The sequence below is a fragment of the Arctopsyche grandis genome, chromosome 3 (assembly GCF_051622035.1).
Source record: "Arctopsyche grandis isolate Sample6627 chromosome 3, ASM5162203v2, whole genome shotgun sequence".
Lineage (NCBI taxonomy): Eukaryota > Metazoa > Arthropoda > Insecta > Trichoptera > Hydropsychidae > Arctopsyche > Arctopsyche grandis.
Window position 1 is genome coordinate 11,671,933 of NC_135357.1, and position 19,246 is coordinate 11,691,178.

The window sequence follows — 19,246 nt, forward strand, 5'->3', positions numbered from 1 at the left end:
TACTGCAAATAGATACATTTTGTCGAAATTAATAAGCGCGATCTGTTTTTTAGCAAAACAAGAACAACCTTTACGAGGACATTTTGAGCACCAGGAATCGGAAAATAGAGGGAATTATATTGAATTGCTGTATCTGTTGAGTGAATCAGACATAAAATTGAAAACTCATTTAGATAACTCTACGGTGTTTACTGGACTATCGAACCATATACAAAATGACTTGGTATCCGCAATATCAAAAGTCTTGCTAGATGAGATTAAAACTGAAATACGTGCATCAAAATTTGTTTCCATAATTGTGGACGAATCTACAGATATCAGTCGCAAAGCTCAGCTATCTACTATTTTTAGATATGTAGATGAAAATAATGAAATTCAGGAGAGATTTGTTGGATTTGTCGATGTTAGTCCCAATAGAACAGCTAATGCTCTTTTTCAGCACATACGTGAGACCTTGGAAGAATTTGGTTGTTTGGACAAATTAATTGCACAAACGTACGATGGAGCGGCTGTAATGTCCGGGGAGCATAATGGAGTGCAACGAAAAATTCGAGATATTTGTCCTAATTCTTTATTTGTCCATTGTTACGCTCACAGATTGAATTTAGTTTTGTCGCAATCTGTTAAACATATATCCGGATGCAAACGTTTTTTCAGCCGTATGTTGTCATTTTCAACTTTTTTTTGTAAGTCTTCAAGAAGAATTTCCCTTCTCGATTGTCAAATAAAAAAACGATTTCCCACTGCTGCCCCTACACGATGGAACTACAATAGCATAATTTTAAATATGATATTAGAATATCAAACAGAATTAATGGAAATATTTAATCAAATAATTAATGACGAAGACGAATGGGATACTGATGCTGTCATAAATGCTGAAGTCCTTCATCGTTATTTAAAAGAGTTTGAATTCAATTTCAATTTGCATTTATTTTCTGCAATATTTAATTCGGCAGATTTTTTATTTGAAATTTTACAAAAAAAAACCTTTGACATATCGTATTGCGTAAGTGAAATTAAAAAATTTGTAAAATATTTAGATAACAAAAAAGACGATTTTGATTCATTGTGGAACAAAGTAATAACTAAAAATTTTAATAGAAAAAGAAAATATGCTGAATGTGAAGAAGATGTGAAAACAACGTATAAACTTCACTATTCTGAAATTTTAGAAACTCTTTCAGTAAATACAACCAATCGATTTCGAGATATCGAAAATTTAAAATTTCTCGAATTTTTTAACGTCAAAAAATTTAAAGAATATGAAAATAATTTTCCAGATTTCCTATTTAAATCACTCCACCTAACTTATGGAAAATACTTTGATTTTATGAAATTAAAAAGCGAATTAATTTACATGTACTCAACGCAAGATTTTCATTTGAAATCTATAAATGACGTAAAGGAATTAATTGTGAAAGATGATCTAATAGACGTTTTGGAACAAGTATTTAGTTTAATACAATTAATTTGTACGATACCTTCCACGAGCGCATCGGCTGAACGATCATTTTCGACTATGAAAAGAATTAAAACGTTCACCAGAAGTAGTCAAAGTGAAGAAAGACTCTCTGGTCTTGCTTTAATTGCAATCGAAAAGAAAATAATGTCAAATTTAAAAAACAATAAAAAATTCTATGATGCGGTTATCGATGAATTTTGTAAAAAGGAACGAAGAATAAAATTAAATTTTAAAAAATAAATTGGTCGGTTTTTTTTTTCAAACAAGGGACAGCATCCCTTGTTTGAAAAGTCACCGCCCGCCACTGATATATATATATATATATATATATATATATATATATATATATATATATATATATATATATATATATATATATATATATATATATATATATATATATATATATATATATTATAATTGGTAAAAGATTGCCGGTGATTTTCCAGTTTTCATTAAGATTTGTTGGTAAATGAAATACATATTTTTTATGAAATTATACGTTTAGTGGAAGGAATGAAGGCTACTTATTGCTTTTACATGTCTGCTTTGAAGTTAATTTCGACGAACGATAATCTTCTTTATATAAATTGCCGCATTAAAATATTCCCTATGTACCTTTTTATGTCCTTGATTTTGAAGGTAAAGTAATGTTTGAATTTATTTTCTCACTTAAGATTAATTTGGTTCCAATATTGACTTGAAATAATTATAAAAAAAATTGAACTTCTATTTAAATTAAACGGCGGTACAAATGGTAGGTAAATAATTATATTCCATAAAGCTCTCTTTCGTTGAAATTCAATTCAGAAAATACGTTGGATTTGATTGAAATGGTGGTTTGGGTTTTGGAAATGTTCGCAAAATTCCGTTTAAAATTATAGCTAGCAAATTAAATATTATATAATGTGACGGTACGTATCTTTGTTACACGTTTTCTTTCAAATGCGAATGAAAGCAATTCCTTTGTAATTAGTATTTCAAATATCAAAGCTTTATCTCCTAGAATTTATGTACTAAGTAGAGGGAGGGATCAGCATTTGTAGTTTAATACAAATGAAGATGAGTCAAAATTTATTTAAAAACGGTTAGCTGAAAATGATCTGTGTACATACATTTCTGTATTTTAGGATCTTTTAAGACATTTTTACGGATAATCCGTACAACAATGTGACGACCGCTTTGACATATTTTGGTGGTTGAGTTGATGCTAACCACCGAAATGTTGCCGGGTTCAATCCCTGGGTTGACCTCCATTGACAGTTATTTATTCAGAGTATTTATGTAGTGCTGCTGGCCAGACTTGGATATTTGTGACTCCAAGTCAAATTATTTCCTATCAGAGTTTACCAATTTATATGATTTCAAATTGGCAAAAACCATCCTACCGACTATATCATCACTATTTAAATATGATTTCATAAATTTATATATGTATGTACACGTTTAATACCATAAGTATCGCTAGGGGAAACCGGAAATGGTATCATGGTAAAATATAAAATCGGGTCTATTGGCTATGCCGCTATTCCGAAGTATTAATTTTTTCATCATATAATCATATAACAGTCAGATATTTTGTTGTACCCATAAGCAGATCGTTAGAAAACTTTCCGAATTAAGAGCAGCTGTTTAGATATTCTCCGACGAAATTTGTATTGACCTGACGGAGACAGGAGCCGTTACCCCATATCTGTAAAATTTCTTGTTATGAAAAACATTTTTGTTTTGTTCCTATTTGTTTATTTTCGTAAACAGAGTAGGTACACGAGTGCTTTGAAATGCTCTGTGATGATTTTTTACAAAGCGAATTTTCAGCGCTGAATTTTTAATAAGCTGTTTGACCCTTTCGTGTCGACGCCGTCGATTTCGGGGAAAAGAGACGAAAGCGTGCGTCAAATACGTGCGCTGTTGGCTCAGCTTATAATTTTACAACTATAATCACACGTGAAAGTATGCAAACGTGTATTTATTTGTGTGTACATATTCGAGAGGCAGGATAACGCCGTATTTATTTTTATTATCCGCGGAAATAAACCGACAACGCGCGCGCGACGATAATAATTCACGATAAAAGCCTCCTCCGGCTTCCGACGATGGCCAACCCTTAAACTCCCATAACCTAACCCACCCACCGACGCATCTCCACCCCCTCGCCTACCCCCTAACCGTTAATAAACGTGTTTAATATGCGCGCACGCGTCGCCGGTCGCCTTTTTTACGCGTCGGTTCGCGAGCGCGTAATTAGAGCGAATTGCGCGCGTAAAATCGCGCCGCGCGCGCTTAGGGTTTACGCCCTGCAAGTTTAATTAACGGCGCCTTATTTTTCGTCTTATTTTAGAGTCGGATTAAAATGGAGGAATTAATAAGTTTATTTAAAAATATATTACGTTTTTTTGATATTGAAAAAAATATGAATAATTAAAAATAAAATCAATTTAATAAAATGCCTCTAGATTTATATTCACATAAATAATATATAAATTTGAAAAATTTGATTAAAAAATTAAAGATTTGTAACAATTTGAGGATTTTGAACGTGAAGCATTTTTATGCATGGTATAGTGAATCGGTTTCAAGAGCTACATACATACATGTGTAGAATGGTATGCTGGGAATAAGTCCGTGCTCGTATGTACATACTCCCCTTCGGATGTACATGTATAAAAACACAAAAAATCAAAAATAGCCACTTACCGATCTACTTCTACGTTCGTATTCGGTGGTATTTTATTTATATTACATTTCATTAAATACAAACATCATATGTATGTGCCATGACAGAAATGACCCCAAGGTGACACAGAGGGTCAGATTATTTTTTGTAGATACCTAAGTACTAACAATTTTTTCAAACTTAACATTATATAGAATACAATAGAGACATCTACTTATGTACAATAAAAATTTTTTTTTTGATTTTTTTTGATTTTTAAATGCTTTTTATTATTACGAAATTATGTTCACAATACATCTTATATCTATTTTAATAGCTACTGATCTACTGATCATTTTCTATTTTACAATTTTAATTTAATTTGGTTAGTAATCACTGTATTATATTATTCTAATGTTAATCTAAAGCATAATAGGAAAAAGAGCTCAAAAACCTATTTACAATCCTTATAAATGTTCATAATACATCTAATACATAATATTAATTAAAGACTATCTAAAGTCGATGACCTAAAGCAGATTGTGTTTAGGTAATCTGTGTTTATACCTGAAGGGTATAGACATTTTGTTGTAATCACCGAGACTCTTCACAAGTGTGTTAGTATGGTTATTAGTGATTCTTTCATAGAATCTACTGGTTAGTTTGTTAGTAATGTCTGTAACAAACGGAATATTATATATAGCATGCAGTTTTTTCAGGTTAGTATATATGGGTGTATTATAAATTATTTTAAGGGATTTATTTTGTATTACTTGGAGCTTGGAAAGGTTAGTATTCGAGGCGTTATTCCATACAGGTGAAGCATAGGTTAATAATGGTAATATGAGCGCGCGATATAATTTTATTTTATTTAGCGTTGATAAAGAACTATGGCGATTAAATATCGGATATATTGAGGATATACCCCGCATCGCCTTGCATTTCGCTGCCTCAATGTGAGGTGCCCATCTCATTCTTTTATCAAACGTTACTCCTAAATATTTTATTACTGACTGCCATTTCAGACTTTCTCCAGAGGGGATTTTCAGATCTGAACTTGGCTTATGTTTTCTAACACTAAAGAATATGGCGTCTGTTTTGGTTTGATTAATTTGAATTTTCCACTTAGTGAAGTGTTCAGTCATTGTTTTAATTGCAAATTCAAGATTTTTAAGAATAGTGTCTGGTTTTTTGCTACTTGTGAAGCAAGCTGTATCATCTGCATATAGGGCTATGTGACAGTTTTTTGGAATAGGTATGTCATTTATATATATGGAGAACAAGAGTGGGCCAAGCAAGCTCCCCTGCGGAACGCCAGCTGCGATAATTTTTGGAGACGATAATTCATTATTTACGCTAACCACTAGCTTTCTACGAGTTAAGTACGATTTGATGATGAGAATTAGGTAGTTTGGTATTTTGTTAATAAGGAGCTTATGAATGAGTCCATCGTGCCAAACCGTGTCGAAGGCCTTTTCTATGTCGAGACATACCATTCCGGTACTTCTCTTCATATTAAAGTTCCTCGTCACGTGTTCAGTTAGTCTTGTTAGTTGTTGGGTCGTGGAATGTCCAGTGCGAAATCCAAATTGTTCATTTATTAATTTCTTATTTACGACTTTAAGTAAACGTGTGTAGATTATTTTTTCCAGAATTTTTGAAAGCGTGCAAAGTAAGCTAATGGGTCGATAATTGGCCGGGTTTTTTGAGCTTTTATCGGGCTTAAGTATGGGAATTACGTTGGCTGTTTTCCAGTATTCTGGGAAATACCCGGTGAGTAAACATGCGTTGAATATTTTAGATAGTGAGACTAAAGCTTTAAATGGAAGTTGTTTGATTGTGATGTTATCTATTGAATCTCGCCCAGGTGCCTTTTTATTTTTTAAATTACGTATTATATTTTGGATTTCACACGGATGCACCAATTTTATATTTTTAGTACTGTTAGTGGGAGTTTTTGTGATGATTTTAATGGACCGGTTGACTTTATTATGCGTTGGTATGTGATTGTAATGTTGTGTGAGTGTGTGATGTTTTTGGAAGGATTTTGATAATAGTTCTGCTTTGTCGCAATCACGCGTCACTGAGATTCCTGCATCATCTAATGGAGGAATCGAGTTTTTTGTCCTGCGAATCGCTTTAGCTAATTTCCATAGAGAGCCATCAACTGAGCTCAATTTTTCTAATTTTTTAGACCAAGCTTCATTTTTGATTTCTTTGATTCTAATTTTAATTTGATATGTGAGCTTATTAATTAATGTTTTCAATACTGGATTTTTTGATGTTTGCCAAATTTTACGGAGTTTATTTTTACTTTTAATTAGATTTGCGACAAAGTCAGTTATCTCTAATTTTTGTTCAATGTATTGTGTTTTAGGTATGTGAAGGTGTTTGGATCGAGTTATTGATTCCGTTAGGTGTATTATGGAGCTGTCGATTTCGGTTTTGTTTGTGAGTGTGGTAGAAGTTAGAATGGTTTGGTCATTTATGTACGACTTGAACTCTCGCCAGTTAGCTCTCCCGTAATCCCAACTATGCTTGATGATTTCCTCGGGTTTCCCGTCGATTGAGAAGATTATCGGGAGATGATCAGACGACAGGGTTTGAAGGGCATTTGGTGTCGATATTTTTGGGCAGTTCTTGACGAGGACAAGATCTAGTGTGGATGGTTGTGAGTTATTTGTGGGATAGTGTGTGTATGTATCCGGATGAAGTAAGATTGTATCTGTTAGTTGAATGTATTTAAAAAGAGTTGTGCCTTGTTGGTCAGTGTTTACGCAACTCTATAACGGATGTTTGGCATTAAAGTCACCAGCTACCACTACCGAACTACCAATGTTAAATATTTTGTTAAGATCGGATGCCAATAATCGTTTTTGGGGAGGATTGTAAGCGGATGCTACTATGTGACGGGTGTTGTTAATTGTTAGTTCGATGGCGGTTAGTTCTAAATTTTTTAGTGGCGGGGTTATTACGCGACAATATTTAATTGACGATTTTATAAAAATGGCAACTCCCCCTCCATGCTGTTCTCGGTCTTCGCGATAGCAGTTAAAGTTAGGTAGGTTAATACGGATATGAGGTTTTAAGAAGGTCTCGGAGATTAAAACTATGTCAACACAGTACTCACCGATCGCCGACTCTAGTTCGTCAATCTTATTCTTAAGTCCACGAGCATTCCAAGCTAGAATGTTCAGTCGCCTCCCGTTAATCAAAGACATCGAGATATTCGACAAGCATGAGTGCCAGCTCTAGTTTGTCGGTGCAACCGCTGGCCTTGGCACGAATCTCCTGGAGGATCTTCAACATCTTCGTCATAGACGCCATGGAAGTTAGGTCTGTTGTTGGTTGAATGTTGGGATTGGTTGGTTGGTGGGGTTTTTTAGGGATATTTGGGATATTTGGTGAAGGAGTTTTAATGGTCGGTAGCTTTGGGAAGTTATGATCGTTAACGACCGGGATATTTTGTGGCTGCGCCACTGGGAGTTTCCAAGGGTTGGCTTTGACAATTGATGCTCGATTCTTCCTCGATTCCAGCATTTTCAGATAGCTCTGTCTTTTTGGACAGTCTTTGAAGTTAGCGGGGTGAGATCCTGAACAGCCTGAGCACACAGCAGGGGTAACTATTCCTTGATTGCATTGTGCGGTGAGGTGAGTGCCGGCACATTTGACGCACTTGGCCTGCCGATTGCAGTTTTTCGCAGCGTGTCCATATTCTTGGCATCTGAAACATTGAGTAATATTTTGTGATTTACTAGTATATTTAACGACACTGACCTTTGTGTAACAGATGTACCGGATTTCTTTAATCTTCTTTGCCGATACCGATGGCTCGAAGAACACCAAGTATAGCTCGGTGGCGTTGCTCCTAGGCTCCTTCGTCTTCATCTGTATCACTTTGGTTACAGGGAATCCCTGTCTGATGATGTCATCTTTAATATCAGCTTCCGGCAATTTCGGCAAGCTACGTACGACACTTTTTATTTCCTTTTCCTCCTTCCTGGAAAAGGTATGGAATTGTCGGTCTGGTGTCAATCCATCCCGAAGTTTTTTAAAGTCTTCAAGACTTTTACATTGTATCTTGACATTATTTTGACCAATGTAAGTCATTGTGAAGTCTTTTATAAACTTCTTGATCGACTCGATCATGCTGCCGTGAGTGCCAGTAGCTGTCATGATGATGGGCGGGATTCTTCCACCGCTTCTGGGGACATCGGAAACTTCCAAGAGCCCTTCAAATTTGTTTTTCTCCTGAATTTTAAATTCAGGAGCAACATCTTTCACGTTCTTTGCCGTATGTTTTGGAAACTGCCACTCGGTCTCCATCTGAGCGGTCTGAGAGCAGCCTGGTTGAGGAGCTTCGGTTGTAGTTATCAGTGTCTTCTTAATTCGCTTTTTCAGGTTGGATCCTCGCATGGTGCCAACATGTGTTCGTTTGGTGTTCGTTTTGTGGGGGGTGTTTGTGGTGTATGTTAAAAGGTGTGGGTTTTTTGACGGTATGGCGTATCGCTGTATTATGAGCGCTCGCACAGAGAGTACGTCTTCGGCACGTCCGTTCTCACGAAGCGTTGAGAGACGAGTGAATAAAAAAAAAAATGATACATATCAAATTTGCGAGAAACACTAAAAGTAAGTAGCATTTTAAAATATTCAAGAAATTCGAATTTGAAAATGAGGGGAGGATGCTGATTTATTGGATCCTTCACAACAAAAAAGCTAGAAAAATCAGAAAACTCTAACAGGAGACAGTCGATCTGTGTTTTTTTAATAACCACAAGATCTCGCCAGCAGCTTATTTGGCCGGGACTCGAACCTCTCCTCTCCACTGGTATGCAATAACTCTACTGTGGTTGTGATACAATTTACGCTACATTTAGCTATTATATGTATATTTTGATCACGCATCTTACACAGCTCATCTTTGAAAATTACTTCACAAATCTAATACGTTTCTTATTTGATATACATTTATGTACATATGTATGTACATATTCGTAATACACGGCCTTTTTTACAAACATCCTTTATTCTTAGATTGGGTATGCTGAAGTATTTTTCAGTGTCAGTAATCACGTTAATGTGTTACAGTTATATGTATGTATATTCAAATTTGAATGTACATATATAATTTGCTTAGTTTGCTTTGACAATCATTTCGTTTCACTAGCAGTAATTATGTCGTGAAATTGGTATGCAAGCCGTCGAGTAATATACGAAACGATACGTCATCACAATAATAAAGAGCGGTAGTTTTGATCGCTTTGTCGCACACGATTTTCCATTCTGCTGACAATTTTCAACATCAAGAGTCCGGTTCGAGCATTCAAAATTGCGTTGCAATAATTAAAATGTCACATTTTGTACGCGAAAGCACGATATTTCAAATACGCATATAATTTTTTGCCATGTGCGTGCGACACTGCGATTGTGTTTATCGAAACACGAGTCTATTTTAATTTGTTAAATTAATTTGACAAACATTTGCTTGGAAACGGTTTTTCAACCGTTGCTCGATTCAATGCGAAATTCTCCACAAAAGGTTTTAAATTAAATTGTATAGGTAATATAAAATACATTTAATCTCGATGTCTATGGTCGTTCTAATAATAATTTGGATTGGAGACGAGTTAAAGGATTATGTTCTATGGTACATATTCATATAGGTACATATTCTGAACCAATACATAGAACCAATTTCACAACTAATTCTGATAAAATTGGCAAATGAGATACGAAATATCTATACTTGACTTACGTACATACATGTGTATACTAAAATTTTGTTATCTTTTATAGAAATTCCCAAATCTGAAAATGAAAAATAAATATATTAAAATAAAGATTCAGATCATAAATATCACGCTTTTTAGATTAAAGATTAAATTTTACCATTCAGTATTATTGAAACACTCGTACTTGTGAGATACATTCATACTTTACTGCCGTTCGCCATCCACTACTAGATGAAGGCTAGACAATACGCTACCACTAGTCTGTGTTTTGGTCAACTTTCATCCGTCTCATCCCATAAATATTTCTTATTATATTCAACCATCTCCCTTGTGGCCTTCTTTGCACCCTTTTACATTCTCTCGCGTACCATTCTAGCACTTCTTTCATGCATACAAGATATTGCCATTGGAATCTCTTTACTCTCTCCATTGTATTACAAACAGCAGCGTGGACTAGTGGTTAGCATATTATGCTTTCGAGCAGAGTGGACACGGTTCGATTCCCACTAGTACCTGTTGGCCAGACCTCGCTTTGTGACTGACTCCAGGTCTCCCATCAGAGTTTGCCAATTTTTCTGATCTTCATCGAAATGGCTCTGGTTAATTGGCATCTCCTTTCTAACCTCTCATGCAAATCTCAAGTTACTCAGCATCTTGAGGTTCACCAATTTCTATAATAAAATGCTGCAAAATTTTAGATGTCACTGTGGATGATCTTTATATGATTTCGCATTGTATAAAAAGCTTGTATTAATTTTATTATTGTATTGTATCTGTATTAGTATATTCGTCGCTTTGGAGCGATCTGTAAAGGCGAGTGTCATACTTCTCATCCAATTATTACGTTTTCCATCTCTCCTCGTTATGCATTCCTTGTCATATAATAATTAACAATTACATATAGCCCACTATTGAGCAATAAAATAACCTTTTATATCAACATTCGACAACTTTCTAGCATATTTAACAACTTTCCAAGATCACGAAGAATACAACGATGTATAATTTGCTCAGAAAAAGATGCTGCATGGTAAATATTCAATTGGAAAAACATTTAAAAGTCTCATTTGAAGATTTTAAATACATAAATAGTGTTATTAAGATCGGTTTCTATTTTATATACTTTTTTTAATGTTAACGATTCCTGCAGCATGTGCCTTGGTTTATTTGTAAATGTTTTCTGTAACGTTTAATGAGTTCACGTACTTGAACAATATTTCAGATGGTGCGCGATATCTTCAGCGCACCTTTTCCCACTCATTACGCGTCCGGTTTTTCCGGAAATATCTTTTCACGGCTGGCCGGTCAGGCCGGAAATCAGACCACATTTTCAAATATATTTACGCTTTTGTGGGCGTATTTGAATAAACGCGCATTCGTTGGAATACATATTAATACATAAATAAAAGTACATACATATATACATGTTGTTATTCCTTCGTAAACTCCTTCGTAAAACGTCGACGGTCGCGTTTTTGTGGGTTATGCGGTTGAATTTTTTTCCGCTGCGTTTTGTCTAAATTTTCTTTAATCTCTCGACCAAATATTTGACCTGTTTATAATAACGTCCTTTTATCCCGTTCATTTAATATTTCGTGCACAGTCTTTGCGCGTTTCCGTGCGGCTTGGGGCTCCTTCATTAATTTTCCACGTGCGTGGAAATTTACGAGCGAATTTTCCTTCGACTTAATTAAAAACTTAACGCTTTTCCGTCCGACGCTAACTGGCACCTAGACTATTACTCGTCCTATCTATAATTTTAATTTGATCTAACAACCCATCCGAACCCACTCTCGCCATCCTGGCTTACGCCTCCCTTGTGTACTTGGTTCGTCTAAATTTAATCAATATCCAATTAATACGAGAATATTGGCGGTGCTGTCATTATTGTAGATGATTCCCATTACAGCGGCATAAATGATACATTATAATGACACAGAGGTACCTATATCAGTTTGTATCATTATGTGGTCATTATATCAGTTTGTATATGAATACACACAACATTTGCATGGAACAAAAAATATTTTCCCTATTTAATTTTGGCTGGAAATAAATTTTACGTAGGAAATGGTTAAGTGTCATTCGAAAAATTGTATTGCAAGCACATAAATAAATTAAGCACTCAGATATCGTTCCTCTTGTAAGTCTCAATTTCATTACAACGTTTTTTCTCTTTTTTTTGGTTCGATGGATTAGCGCGATACATCATGCTCCAGCGTATAATAATAAAGTGGCGTGATGTATTACGATGATTGCCACATTTAAAAATAAACATTTTTTTTGCGCTCAGATTCAATTAGATAGATTGATGAGCTTGTATTATTAGCAGAGAAAATAAGGTTCAGAGTGCAATGGTAATTATTTTTGATGGATTACTAAGAAATTAATAAACTTACATACATACATACATACGTATTTTATTTGTCTTAAATTTCGAATATGATTTTTACGAATTTCCCTACGCAAGCTGAGACTCAAATGTTGATTTGATATTTTTTGCGTTTTGCCGTTTCTCTCGGTTCCTCCGTTCTTAATTACACCAATCCAAATATTGGTCTTTTCCATCATTATACGATTCGGCATTGACTCAGTGTCAATGTCCTTCCGACTATTTGTTCTGGCCATTAGTTCTCGTTTAATACATCTTGCGACCCTTTTCTACACCAAAGATTCATTTATATGTAATGTAAGAGGGTAGCCTCGAGATATATTTATTCGATTGTATCACACATATTCGATATGTGTAGGTACTTACAGTATGTTATTTAATATCTTTTTATAGATTGGAACCGAATTCGTGTCTCGTAAGCTCTCTCTCTACTCAAGGCTCATCAATAGTGTGCGACGTCGCATGAGCTTTTTTCTGAGAGCTTTTCATTTGGATTTCTACATACATATATAGGATGGATAGTATTTTTAGAATTTCAATAGCCAACTTATTTTTATTTCGTTTCATTTTTTCACATTCGAGCTTTAAATTCTCGTTCCGATTGATTTCACACTCAAATCTGAAATACGTTCGATTATTTCGTTTGTTAGTGTAACTGTGAACGAATGTATACGAATTTTATTTTTAGGTTTTTATACACGTCGTCTAACCTATATTTTATATTCGTAGAACATGACTGTTTACGTTAAATTGAGATATTGTTTACTGGACTGTAATGTACATCGTATGATATTTATGTAAATGTATCTTCTACTTATACATATGTACATATAACATTATAATATGTATGTATGTATGTACCATTTTACATTAATTTATAATATAATGTTAAATTATTAATTCTGATAATTGGATCAGTGATATCCTACAAGATATCACTCAATTCTTCACTCAACTTTTTGATTTTATGTTAAAATAAAATAAAATCGAGAAACTAACACCTGCATGAGTGATATCTTACAAGAAAGAACAATAAGCAGACATGTTTTGGAAAAGGTTTGACCTCTTAAATAAAATAATTTAAATATTTTTAAAATAAAATATATATTAGTTTTTTCCTACTTGACAAATTTTTGAAAACTTATTGTGCCTTTAATATTTTTTTCTATTGACACAGTTGGATTTATTTGTTTTTATTTGATTGAATAACATTATAAAAACAAAAAAAAGCTTTAAACTAGAGAAATATTAACAAATAACTGTGAGATTTTGGTATTTTTACTAAAAAATCTTTAAATTGATATATAAAAAAATATGTGTAGCTCAAAATTTTCTAAATAATATGAGCTATCAACCCTCGAGGGTTTTGCACTTTGCTATCTAACATCCTTTAGGTTCATATGATATACATATATCCATTAAGTCAGTTTTACAATTTACTACATATGTACGTTTAAAATGATTGATTTTGAATACCAATTTTTACTTTATCTACATATGTATGTACTTAGTTACAATATATGAAGTTTTGTGATCATGCGAAAATTCGAACTCGATATTTTGACTGATTCGAACTCAGAATCGATCACTGATCACGTTTTCATTAGCTCTATCGAACTGAAACTTGGTATCGGTTACTGAAATTCTTATCGACACGACGTAAATTTTTTTCAAATTTTTCAGTTGCCCGGAAATGGTACCCCCCCTTATAGGTGTCCTCTTTGTTTTAAGTTTTTGAATACAATTATCTCCCAAACTGCTAACTGAATCAGACTGACGTAAAATTATAAATTTTATAACTTAATATTTTTAAATATTTTTACCTGAACCGGAAGTAGTACTTTTACTCTAGTGAATCGAGGCTTTTTATGTTTTCTCAAAAACCTTTTGGTTTATTGAACTGTAATTTCACATCTAGAAGTTTAAGCTTAATATAATACCAAGTTATATATAAAATTTTGTAAGCATCCGTCAACTGGAAGTGGCAGTTTACTCTTGTTCGATTTTTCTTCCACTATTTTTTTGTACATATGTATGTACATATATGTATACATATATAAAATAAAATACTGTATTTTGTTATTTTTTCCATAGTTTTTCAATTGACATCTTTCTGGCCTCAAAACGGACCCATCAATTTTCTTTCGCACGAAATTCTCGCGACACGGGCGCCTTGAGCGTGATGAATTTTCATTTTATATCGGACATAGATTGACGTATTCCTGCCGGGAAGATTGGGACCTAAAGTTTGCCGAAAAGTGAAAACCGGGAAAGGCACACCCGAGAAAGGAAAAACTGAATAACGTATTGGAGCGCGCGTTGAAACGTCAATGGAACATATCGACCCAATATTTCCAGTAGATTCGATGGTATTTTTCAACGGCGCCACGAGACCGAATATTGAAATGTTCCCGGTCCTCGCGTTTCCGGTCCGGAACATAAATCCCGGATCTGCATTGCGCCTCGGCGCTCTTAATAATAATGAGCTCACGATTTATCCCCGGGGCTCGTGGCACAAATTAAATATGTCGCCGTTGCGGATTTATTCGTTGACGGATGAAAAAAGCGGGAATGCACATCTGAAGCACTGGGATGTTTTGAAATTTGAATATGTAATTGGTTTGCTCCGTGCTCCACATCCAAACAGACCTGGGTCACGCACAATAATTTTACGACCCGAACGATCGTGTTTTTTTACATTTTACCCATAGATGAACTATTTATATGTTTTTATGCATTTATGTACATTTATATAATACATATATCTAAATTTGGACGTTCTTCGTTTACTTTGATTGGTTCGAAATGCCAAATTATACTATCTATTTGTAATCATACTATTATATAATACCGAATATATTACCTACTGTACTGGAATACCTGTCTCGCCTAGTAATGGTTGTGCGTGCTTTCTGTTTTGATATGATGTTTGGGTACTAAATAATGTTGAAATTAAAGCTACTGTATAACACGACTAAATAGTCACGATATAATGTGCTATTTTTACTAGGTATCTTCAATGTATTATATTACAACGCATTGTCATTTTGTATCTATTATTCGCGAATATAACTTGCAAACGTAAACGTTGAAATTATGAGCTGATTTCCCATTGTTTGGAACTGATGCCAGGTTAATTTGAAATGAACGTTTTATAAAACATTATATGTATTACAAACCATTGAAACGTTAGTATATATTTAATTCTGAATACTAATTATACAATACTAACAACATACAATATAATATAACATTTATATGTAACTAGCTTTATTATCCGGCTTCGCTCGGTATTTGTAATATAAACAGCTTAAACATGACTAATCTAATAGTAAAAATTTTATTAAATTTATTTAAATAGTTTTATTTTATATAAATTTATTTGAATACTCATTTGTTTTTTTTTATTAAATTGACTGTCACGAACAAACAAACATATATTGTAAGTCTCTTATAAAATATTATATGTACACCCCCGGGGTCTGCGCCCCCTAGGGAGCGAAGCCCTAGGGCTTCGCTCTCGGCGTCTACGCCCCCGGGAACTTTGAATCCTTTAAATCGGAAAAAAGCGAATAATTTGTTCGATGACGTCAGAACAATAGACTGTCGACTATTAATTAAATTGATGAAAAATACGTAGGTACATACCTATATACGAACAAACTTTAGTGTTTTTTATGTAAGATTAGTGTTCATAAATAGTATTTAAATGTTTTATCAGAGTGTACCTATTTTTTTAGTTTCATTGACAGTGTATGTATGTATATATAATATGTACATACATTAGGCCGGAATGAAAAATGCGAATTTTGGATTTTCATCAATGGGCCTAGTGTAAAACTTTTGTCGTATCAAGGGAACGTTGAATAAAAAAACATCATTAATTTTAACCCTAGTACGGATATTACATACATACAATTTTCTAAGACAAACGGTCTTTTCATGGTAAAATTGCATAATTAAAAGAATTAACTTTTATTCTATATTTATCGGGTTTTTGATAATATATTGTCGAAATGGACATTCAAAATTAATTCCGACTCATAATTTTTATGAATGGAATGAATTGATGATCGAATACAAGATAATTTTTCATTTAAAATATTTTCTTATTCTATCATTTATTTTATCTCAAATATTTGAAAAAAATATAATAAAGGTACATTTATTCCTCTAAGATTGTGAATTAGGCCGGAATCATCATATTTTTTACTTTATTTATATTGTATGTAGTACTTTTAATTACATACATACATTAAATGTGCCATTACGGGAATTACTCTAAGGCTACACATTTGGTTAAATTAATTTTTGAATATAAGTATTAACGATTTTCAAAACATAACAGTTTATAGAATACAAATAGAGACATCTACAGACAATCAACCTTTTTTTGATACACAGCAAATTCGAGATACTAATAAGTCGAATCTGCGCGAAAATGAAGGGGAGGATACTGATTTATTAGATCTCACAACAATTTAAATAGAAAGATCGGAATTCCAACAGGAGACGGTCGATCTGGATTTTTTAATTACCTCAAAACCTCACCAGCAGCGTATTCGGCCTTAATTTGAACCCGAGACCTAACTATTGGTATGCAATAGCTCTACGGGTGCATTACGATAGGAAGGGAGACACTGATTTGATAGTGTAACTTTTAGTAACCTCTTCTTACTTTAAATTACGATCACTATTAAGGAAAAATTTTGGCTCTTATCCGATCGTTTTCATACTTTGTCATCCGTCATTACGACGGTGAAAAACTATCGTATTAGACACGTTTGAAAATACTTCCTCGTATTTCTCCCTGAGGTTTTTCGAGCATTTTTTAAGCTTCTTATTACTTTTCGCCGTCATCTGGCATATATTTTGTAAAATTTGCTTTATAAGTTCTCATTAACTCTCATATATATTTTTAGTTCACTCAAAGTGTTTAAAATGAATGTTATCGATATCGTTGTCGATCGAAATATCGATCGATATCGCTCTTATGGCCAAACGTCTCGTCACTTGACATTTGACACTTCAAGCCTGACTGGCGAATGCAAAGCTTTTGCGTTTACATAAACTAGCGACTGAGGATTGGATTGGATTAAATGTCAATAAATTGTTTGTATGTGTGTATGTATATACATTTGTAGATTTTGTAGATTTATAATTTCTTTCTGAAAGTACTTACAGACAAAATTTCAGAATGAAGGGCTAATGCTCTATTTTCAAGTTTAAATTATTACGGATGAAAGCCTTCGTACAATTCGGTTCTTATTTTATTTTATATACGGATTAAGTAAATTTCCTTTGGTTTTGAATATGCATTGTTTTATACATATATTCTAACAATGATAAATAACCGCTTATTATAGTTGTAATATATAATAATTGATGAACAGCAATACGTATTTTCGACAAAATATTACCTGAAACATACATAAAGGGGCATCCAACCGACTAAAGTACTACTAAACCTTTGTTCTATCGACACCATCCTTTTCACATCCCATCCCATTAGACGTCTGTCCGTCCGTCACAAGAGCTGCTTCGACATTCGACATTCGTATGTACGGGTTTAATGAACCGCGACGAATCCGCACGCGAACCGGCCTGAAAGCAAATGGTCTGAAAAGGCCGCGTTCGCGACATATGTAAATATGGCAATTTAAAAAAGAGGTCCTTTCCACCATCCGGTCACAGCTTTTTCTCTCCCCTCCCACGTATCTATTTTTTACGTATTTCACCTCACCATCCCTCCTCCCACGTGGAATTTTTTCTCCATCGCATCCTCAGAATATTGTATTTATCTCTCTTTGGCGTCGATTTCCATATACACGAATATCGAATATATCGAAAGCTGGCGGCAATTTCACGCGGCGCACGTGTAATTTAGTGCAATTTCGACGCGGATATAACGAGCGCTCGTTATAAATGCGCGTCTGATTTGTGGGAAGGGCTCGCGTGCCGGACTTCGTATCTGGAGGCTATTTGAGATGCTGCGAGGATGTGCCATTTTTTTATGATTTAATTCTACTGTAGACTGTTTATTCAGAGTGTTAACAATGTCTAAGCGGCGTGCAGAGGCGCCAACAGTTTAACTAGGGTAGATCGTGACTATAATAAAGTATACTCTATCATATGTATATGTATGTATGTATATATGTAGCATCTGACCTTATTTATCGTGCTAATAGCTTATTTTGTGTACTAGAAAATTTTGCATTTTAACGCTATTCTCGTAGCTTTTGACTATGTATATGAAGTGGTCGAGGAAATTTAATCAATAATACTACTTTGTGATGGTCCCAGTCTCCGCCAAATTAAAGCAAATTTTGCCGGATATTCTTGATTCGGAAAATCTTCTAGCAATCTAAAATAACATGTCTGGCTACCATATCATATGGAGAGCTCAGCGGACTTTTTGGATATATTATTTATTTATATGATTTTAGCTGGTTAGCTAATTTTAATACATATATACTTCTTTTTAATTTAATATATACTTAATTACATACATATTAAGAAAATACATTTTTAAAACAGTGTTTACCTGCATTTGGGTATAAATATAAAAATGGCTTTATGAGAAATCCAAGAGAGCAATGTCATCTTTTGAGAAAATTTGGAACAATATAGAAATTTCTGTAGTAAACGTCTTTTTGACTTTTAATAATTTTGCCTTTACCTTTTTTTGTAACTTAAGTTGAAGTATTTTATCTTGATTTTTCATCAAAAAACGTGGTGATGGCTGTATCCCAGACACTAAAAACTATAGTAGTCTTCACGTTTTTGTACGTGTTTCCGTCACCTGTCAAAATACTGAAATACACAGCTTAAATATGCACCATTTTCAGATTATCTTTTTTTCAGAATTTTTTCTCGGAAATTTTGCAATAGATTAGCTCATGAGTTTAAATTGAAAAATAATAACTTTCTTTCAAATTTACAGTGTAATTCCAGGTTCCCCAAAGTAACATCTATGGTTTTAAAATTATTCGTAAAAAATA